Here is a 9,071-nt window from a genome sequence, read left to right as displayed (position 1 = left end):
TAGGGAAGCAGAAATGGGTGGAGGGAATCGGGGCTCATTTAAGCCAATTGAATATGGAAAAGTCACTGTGGGAGTAGTTAAGCTAAGAAGGTGATTGAAAAAAAAAAAGAGGGATTAAGTCACTATGATTTATTTATAGCTTCTCTCCTAGTAACTTCCCAAAAGGACTTGCAACTGGAGAATTAGGATGTCTCTTCTCCCCTAAGGTATTTTTGCAAGAAAAAGAATGAGAGCAGACGCTAGGAAGAAAATTGCATTAGATTCCTAATGAGGGATTATTGTTCAGTTGGCCTGGTTATACTCTGGTAATGAAACTGTAGATGGACTAAGGAAAGAGTTGGCTGAGAATTCATATTTATGATATCTTTAGCATTAGAACTCTCATCTTTATTTTTTTTTCTCCTCTTCATCTTTATCCACATCTGCTTATGGTTGCTCTCTCCCTGCACAAAATATATATTATATATTTAATATATATTATGTATATAATGTACTTATACATATATACAATATATATTGAATATATATGGGATGTATACTCTCATATATATATATATATAGAGAGAGAGAGAGAGAGAGAAAGAGAGAGAGAGACCATTATTACTCTCTTAATTTTTTGATTTTCTCAGGATCTCATTAAATCAAGGTTTACTCCACATGCAGATTCCACATGATTAAATAAACATTTGGATAATTATGTCTTTAATATCTGTCTTCCACAATAGACTCCATGAGAACAGCAACCATCTGTCAAGTTTCCACCTCTACTTCTATCTCTGGTACATACCACAGGGTCTGGCATATACTAGGTGCCTAGTAAAAATTTCATGAAAGAGTGATGGGATGAATGAAGAAGGAAGCAGTGAAATGCTGCATTTGAGTGGATCTTAATCAGAGCCTAGGGAAACCCTCAAGACTGGAGCAATGATTGGTTCAGAGAGAAAACTGTGTTCTCCTGCAATTTCAAAGCTTACTAAGTCTCTCAGAAGGATAGAGTGTAATGTGCCAGTGGACTGTATAAGACACTTGTGATAAGACACTTGTGGAAAGTAACTTTAGAATAAGAGAGTAAAAAGGCTTAGCTTTTTTACCTGTGGAGAACCTAGGCTTCAAGTGAGTAGTATAAACAATTTGAGGGAACCACTTGAGAGCACGCTCTAAAATTAAGTTAAAGGAGTTTGTCATCATCCTGAGAACAAATTAAATAGGAGATTTCAGTTACTTATTTTTCTAGTAAACAAAGGATTAAGTGGGAATAGTCACTGCACACGAAAGAATAAAGATGCACTGAATTATGAAGACCACATTTGGTTCTATTAAAATGCTACAAATAGTTTCTTGATTACTCTAAAATATCAAGGATATTTTCTTGGTTACTTTGTTTTAGGTAGTGGAGATTCACTGGCAGTCAGGATCCCTAACGTCATGGAGGCTACATTCAATCACATAGAACCAGACATTACAAACATAAATATATAATATCAATTACAGTCATTTTATACCATAATAAGCATTACAAAGAAAATAACATAGTATATTAGGGATTAGGGAGTAACTAGGATAAAGGTGGAGGTGGATGGGTTTTTAAAATTTGGTTGCCTGAGACAGTTTCTCAAAGGACATCGAATTTGAATTGAATCTAAAGGGATAAAAAAAGGAATTACACATGTTAAGAATTGGAGGAAGAACACCCTAGGGTGGATGGTGGGGTGGTGGGTGAGGGTCAGCCCCAATGCAAAGGCCCTGAAGTGGGAAAGAGGCTGGCGTAGTACATTTGAGGAAGAGAAAGGGGGTCAATGTCATTTTGAGTATAGCTGTAGAGAATGAACTGCTGTAAAAGGAGTCTGGATACACAGGCAGGAACCTTACTTAGGCCTTGCTACTCAAAGCATGGCCCATGGAAGAATGGTGAATTTACACGGTCTAATTTACTTTCATAAAGTTTAGCTCTGGGTCTTATGGGAAGAATGGAATGTATGAAGACCATAGCGGAGGGTATGAGGTTCTTGCAGAAGTCTGGGTGACATTATGGGGACCAGGAGTAGGAAGATGCCATTAAAGGTGGAGATGTAAAGAAATGAATATCAGTAGAACTGTGGAAGTACTGGTGGGCTGATTGGCCAAGAAAAATGTTTAAAGTTACAGATGTCCCATAGACACTTGCCCTAAGCAATGGATAGATGGTAGTATCTACTAAGATGGGAGAAGACTAGAAGAGGAAGAGATTAGGGAGTTATAACCACAAGTTTGAAACTGGACATCCAAAAAATATCAAGTTGGTCTTTTATTAAGTCAGGATTTCCTAATAGATAACTGTACTAGAGATATATCTTATTTAAAGGCACTGGACTATGTGAGACTATCTAGGGGTAAAAAGAGAGGAATATGCAGGACTTAGGCCCTGAAATACACTAGCATTTAAAGATTCTATAAATCTTTGTCACTCAAACTACGCTCCATGGACCTACAGCATCAATATCATTTGGAATCTTATTAGAATTGCAGAATTGCCAGACTTATTGATTTATAATCTGAATTTCTATTAGAAGTTCTACTGTACAAGGTTGTATTATAATAAACAAAGAAGACAGAGATGGTGTAATGATTGAAACAGAGGACTTAACTTGTAACATGTGGTATCAGAAATATCGAAAGAGGGAAGTGTTTTAGGCATGAAGGAGTAGTCAAACCTATGGAATGCCCTGATAGGTCAGATAAAGTAAGGACAGAGAATTGTTCTTTGAATTTTATCTCAACTTACTTTCTTGCAAAATCTGTTCTACATTTATCCACATTATTATTAATAATCCTCATCAGCATAATACATACTCTGTTGACTTCCATTAAGTCCTTTTTTAATCTTACACCCACATCTCATTCTAACTCATTATTTTCCTTTTTTTTCCAGAAAAACTTATCAAAAGAACTGATGAAATTATTATCTTTGTGTCTTTATTTCTTATTTCCTCTTCAATCAATTCCAATCTGGTTTCTGTCCTTATTGAACCAATTATGGAGGGTAGAGTTATTTTACAGCTGGACTGGGAAAGTTCAATGCTTTTCTCTAGGAATTCCTAGATATTTTAGTTAAATGTGAAAAATATTCTATTTTAAAATTCTTTACTTAAATAGGTACCACTAAATAGGCCAATTTTATGTTCATTATGGGTATAACTTACATTTCCACAGACCAATCATATCTGGGATTAAATGGAGCATCTATTTACAGAAGTAGCATAAAAATGAATTGAAATAATCACCTCCATGGTATAATGGATGAAATTAGTACTGTACCAAGGGATCTGTCAAGATAAATAGAAAGAGGAAGTTGAAGATGTTGACAGCTATATCTGTCTGGGGCATGTGTTAATGGGGAATTTAGCAGAAGAAGAAAGCTAGAGTGTGTAAAGAAGTCTTCATCACTAGATGAAAAGCTGCCCTCCAAAAAAAGAAGAAAGGAAAAGTTCAAAAAGCTATTCTACCAGAATTCTACCATTCTGCCTCCAGCTGTACAAGGGCCACATGTCTGAAAGATGCCACTAAATGCTCATTGAGAACTCTAGCAAAAGGATGTAATCTTTAAGTAACTCAAGGTGCAACGGAACAGAAAATGCACTCAGCTTTACTGACCTATTAAACATGGGCTGAGTTACAATCATAATGTGGCATTTATAGTTACAGTATAGGCGATGAATAATTCAATTAAATTTAATTATTTCCCTCAAGTTATAGAGCTAGGCACTGTTCTGGGTACCAAGATTTGTAAATCTGTGGTATCGAGTTTAATGGCAAAGAAAAGATGTGTTTATCAAAACATTACTAGAGACAGCAGCAAATGCAAATTCCCAAAGGGAAGTACAGATAAAGTATTGTGTGTGTTGCGTAGTGAGGTGGTTAGGGAAAGGAATAATCATATTGAGTTGTGGGGATAGAAGAAATTTCATGAATAAGAAATCTGCATCTATTGTGCACCTCCAACACCAGTCACAGGACCTGCTACATAGGCATACACAAAATAGAGGTTGAGTGCTTAACTGAATGCGGTAGAAGTTTAGGAAAATTTAAGAAAGGGTTCAAATGTATAAATGGAGAGGAGGAACATGAATCAGGACACCAAAGTAGGGAATCATAGGTGTTACTCTGGAGAATAGCAAATGATCCATTTTAACAGGAACCTATAGTGTGAAGGCACAGGGTTGTCGAGCGTATGGTTCTGAACTTTGTGATGTTCTGACAAGCTCTTCCAGAGGAGCCGTGTGCCCTGATGTGTAAAGTGTGCTCATCCACAGAATGGGACCCTTTTCATAAAGGCAGTCATCAGCTCTAGCCCAAACTTGTACCTTCAGGTTTCTATCTTCCCAGAGATGGTGTCTTTTTCTAATTTGCATAAATGTGCCCTATAGGCTAGGATAGTATCTGGAAAGATAAGTTAAGACCACACACAGCAGAGGGTCCTGAATGTTTCTAGAAGGGATCTGTTCTTAATTCAGGAAGCAGTATGCAACTAATCAAAGAGCATTTTTCAGCAGAGAAGGGGCCATGTGTGGAGCTGTAAAATCAGACCTTAGAGCGATTGGAATACAAAAAGATGGGAGTGGTAAAACCAGTTAGAGGAGCAGATCACAGAGCTTTACTTAATATGAGAAGACAGTATATTTCATGAATTAGATAACGTAGATTGTGGTAACCATGTAATGAATCAGTTTGGTGAAATATGGAAGTACATCTGCATTAGTAGACATATGAAATCAATGTCTATGACTAATAGAAAAAACGACTTCTACATGTGTACGTGTGACATGAGCAAGACAAAAATTGTGTAAACAAATATATTTATAGGACATTTTCTATGCCAGGCACTGACCAGCCTGGATATTAGGGGTACAAAGGTGAATGAAGCATAGTTCTTGCTATGGCAAATGACAGCAATTAGTACACTAATACATATCTTCTCTTTAGGATCTGGAATCTAATTATTTTAAGCTAAATGTTTCCATATTGATGGCAAGGTAAGAATGTCTTTTATCATACTCAGTTGTTCCTAATTATCACTGTAATTTTACCCTTCCATTTTTACATGAGAAAATCAACTCAATTCAAAATTGTATAATGGGAGTTTTCATCAGACTTGATCTAAGTAAATAAATATTAACCTTTAAATCTTAATGTATAAACATAAGAAAAATATGAATATGTTATTCCTGATTCATAGGCTGGAATGCCTTTAGTCTTTAGCCTACCACATTATTCATGGAAACACAAAATTAAAGGAGATATATATATTAAGATATGTAAGTCTCTACATTTTATGTTGTTAGTCAGGATGAGAATAGATGGTCATAATTCAAATTTGTGGGGAGGGAGGGATTGTTAGATAGCTTCCATTTGCTCCTCCCGGTTTGCTCTCTACTCCTTCTCACTCTGCTTTCAAAGCCAGTGTCCCATTCATGTGGATCACAACAGTGGGCTTTCTGGATTCCTGTGGGGTTCAGCCTATGGGAAGGGTATTTCTTCTCCTGACTTCCTCTTTGCAGGACTACATTGGGTTGCCTGTATCCCTCACAAGTTCACTGTTCAGAAGTTCACAAGCGACCTTCTCTGCCGACCTTCACCTTATGTATTCTGGTAACCATTTCCCTGTCTTGTTCCTTTGGGCCCACTACGGCTTATAACAACTCTGCTTTTACTAGCCTGTTGTTATGCCACAGTCACTTGGGGTGTTCTAAAACTTTGTAAATAATCTCTTTATTAAACTCTTTTCAAATTATCCTGATGTGAGAATAACATTTGTTTCCTTTTGGGGACAGTAATTTAGAGAACGACAATAGGGCTAGAGGTTGTAACGATATGTGCAGTATTAAGTGGAGGGTACATCCAGATATTGCCTGGAGGGCAATATTCAGATATTAAAGTTAAGAACACTCGGCTAGGCAGAGGAACAATTCCTTAGAGAACAGAAGTTAGAGATTAGAGAAAATAAGCAGATCTAAAAGTTCTAGGAACTATCAGAAAATAAGAATTAAAATATCAGGACAAAACATGAAGTAAAACAGACATGGCATCAATGAAAAGGAGGAACGTGATAGTAAAGGCAATAACTTTATTCCTCATTTACCTGCATAACTGCAGGGACAGGGACAACATTTATGTATTCATAACTATTTGAGCTGCTGACTGGAAGCACATAGCTAAGCTAAGCTAATGGGTCTATTGAGGATACAGCAACAATTTTATTGGCAGATCAAAACAATGATTTTCTCTGTCCCTTAAATGTAATGAGTTTTAGAGGTATATATGCTGATCTTCCCCCAAATATCTTCCAGTTCTTCTACCAAATCTGAATCCCCACTTTTTGTAATGATCTGAGGACAAGATAGGTAAGTCATAGCAAATGAGATTCAGGAGAATTATTCAGGTGACGTGGTAGGAAGAATGATAATCCCCAAAGATGTCCACACCATATTCCCCAGAACCTGTGAATATGCTACCTTACATGGCAAAGGGACTTTGTTGCTGTGATTTAAGCTTAGAATCTTGAGATCAGGAGATTACCTGGATTATCTGGTGGGCTCAATGTATTCACATGGTCTCTAAGAGTAGAGAATCTTTCCTGGCTATGGTCTGAGGAAGGGGTGAGACACAAAACAGAAAGGGTCAGAGAGATGTGAGGTTTCTGGCTTTGATAATGGAGAAGGAAGACCACCAGCCAGGGAATGTGGGGTGCATCTAGAAGTTGGAGAAGGCAAGGAAACAGATTCTTCCCTAGAGTCAGCAGAAGAAAATACAGTCCTGCCGAAACCTTGACTTTAGCCGGATAAAGACCCATATTGGACTTATGGAAACAGGTGATAAATTTGTTTTAAGTTTAAAAGTTTGTGAAAATTTGTTAAAATAGCAATAGAAAACTTATACCAAGATGTATTTACAGATCATGAAACTTGAAAATTTTGGATAAAGAAATAAAATACAACAGAAAATCCCCGCTGCCTTGGAACGAAGTTGATAAGGGCAAATGCCTAGCAAGAAAGACCCTATCCTGGTGAAAAAAAAAAAAGCTGTAAAAAAGGTCAGTAGGTTAATGGTCAGTCTGCCAATTAACTAACTACATGAAAGGTCAATAATTTATGCATATAAAGTTTGGTATTATTCAGAAACTCAAGAATATCCACCTTTTTGGCTTCTTTGGGATATGACAGTGATGGAGATAGAGAGATGAAGGAACTTACAGTTTACAGCTGAGCAAGGCTCACTGCTGCCACCTGAAGTTGCCCCAAATGTCCTTTCTCCTGCTCAATTCTGTGTGCTCTTCTTACCTGTTGCATAGCATACCTGTTTACATTTGTTAATTGCCATTGCTAGGGGCGAACAGATGCATTTGGTATACCATTTCCAGGAATGAAACTGAGGTTAGCATTGGCAATGATTGTGGAGATTTTGATTTTGATCACACCGTTTTAAAATTTATTTTGGTTTTGATCCTATCATTTCAATATTGATTTCTCAAAAATTATCATGAATTTACTTCTACTTTTGAGAAGAAATAAAATGTTCTGACACCTTGTTTTGCCCCTTTCAGAAGGAGTGACTATAAGAATCTTGATGTGGGCTTCCCTGGTGGCACAGTGGTTGAGAGTCCACCTGCCGATGCAGGGGATGCGGATTCGTGGCCCGGTCTGGGAAGATCCCACATGCCGCGGAGCGGCTGGGCCCGTGAGCCATGGCCGCTGAGCCTGCGCGTCCGGAGCCTGTGCTCCGCAACGGGAGAGGCCACAGCAGTGAGAGGCCCGCGTACCGCAACAAAACAAAACAAAACAAAGAATCTTGATGTGCTGTAGGGATTGTTTTTCAGACAGTGACCCATAGGTTCTCTATAGCCAATCAATTTCAGGAGAGATTATAGAGTTGGAGAATGGGATTCCTCCCTCATTTAGGGATAGAGAATAAGAAGGTCTTTAAACTTAAAGGAAGGAAAGGATAAGATATGTTAGTAAAATAAATCCATGTATGTGATTCATTTTAACAGGTCATAACTCAAGTTAAAAAGAAGTTATAGGGGGCTTCCCTGGTGGTGCAGTGGTTGAGGGTCTGCCTGCTGATGCAGGGGACGCGGGTTCATGTCGCGGTCCGGGAGGATCCCACATGCCGCGGTGTGGCTGGGCCTGTGAGCCGAGGCCGCTGAGCCTGTGCATCCGGAACCTGTGCTCCGCAACGGGAAGTTATAGGACTTCCCTGGTGATGCAGTGGTTAAGAATCTACCTGCCAATGCAGGGGACACAGGTTCAAGCCCTGATCCGGGCAGATCCCACATGCTGCGGAGCAACTAAGCCTGTGCCCCACAACTACTGAAGTCCGTGCGCCTAGACCCTGAGCTCTGCAACAAGGGAAGCCACCGCAATGAGAAGCACGTGCACCACAAAGAAGAGTAGCCCCCAATTGCCACAACTAGAGAAAGCCCATGCGCAGCAACAAAGACCCAACAGAGCCAAAAATAAATAAATAAATAAATTTATTATAAATAAATAAATAAAATAAAAAGAAGTCATACCAGAAAAGAAATAATTTTAAAACTTATTCTAAAGGAATTCAATATTTAAAAAAATTGATACTTTAGATTTTATGATGAGCATGCATAAAAAAACAGAAGTCAGCTGGATAATTCAATGAGTGTAGATTTTTTCCCACAGTCATGTTTCAATACAATTCACAGCTGTATAAATAATGCCATTCATAAACAGAACTCGGGCAAATTCAGTTCTGTTTCTATTAATGCGGAATGTGCTAAAATTTTCCACTTTTGTTCGCTTAAAGAGCACGTATGTCTTGGCACACAAGCTCTCTTGTGTTCATCTAATTGTAAAAAAAGTTAAAAACCCACCTCAAAATCCTAAGGGCACCAAGCAGTCATCCTTCCAAAGAGGTCTATATTCTGAGACATTGCTTGTATTACTGATTGTGGAACAAAACCCACTGCATAATTGCTGTGGTTGTCTAAAACTGACAAAACAGCTGGGAGATAAAAACTTACTGGTTGCTATTTCCCCGGATTTTCTTTCATCTCCCTCTGAGGAATG

This window comes from Lipotes vexillifer, unplaced genomic scaffold, assembly GCF_000442215.2.
Source record: "Lipotes vexillifer unplaced genomic scaffold, Lipotes_vexillifer_v1.1 scaffold742, whole genome shotgun sequence".
NCBI classification, from domain to species: Eukaryota; Metazoa; Chordata; class Mammalia; order Artiodactyla; family Lipotidae; genus Lipotes; species Lipotes vexillifer.
This window is presented reverse-complemented; position numbering follows the sequence as displayed.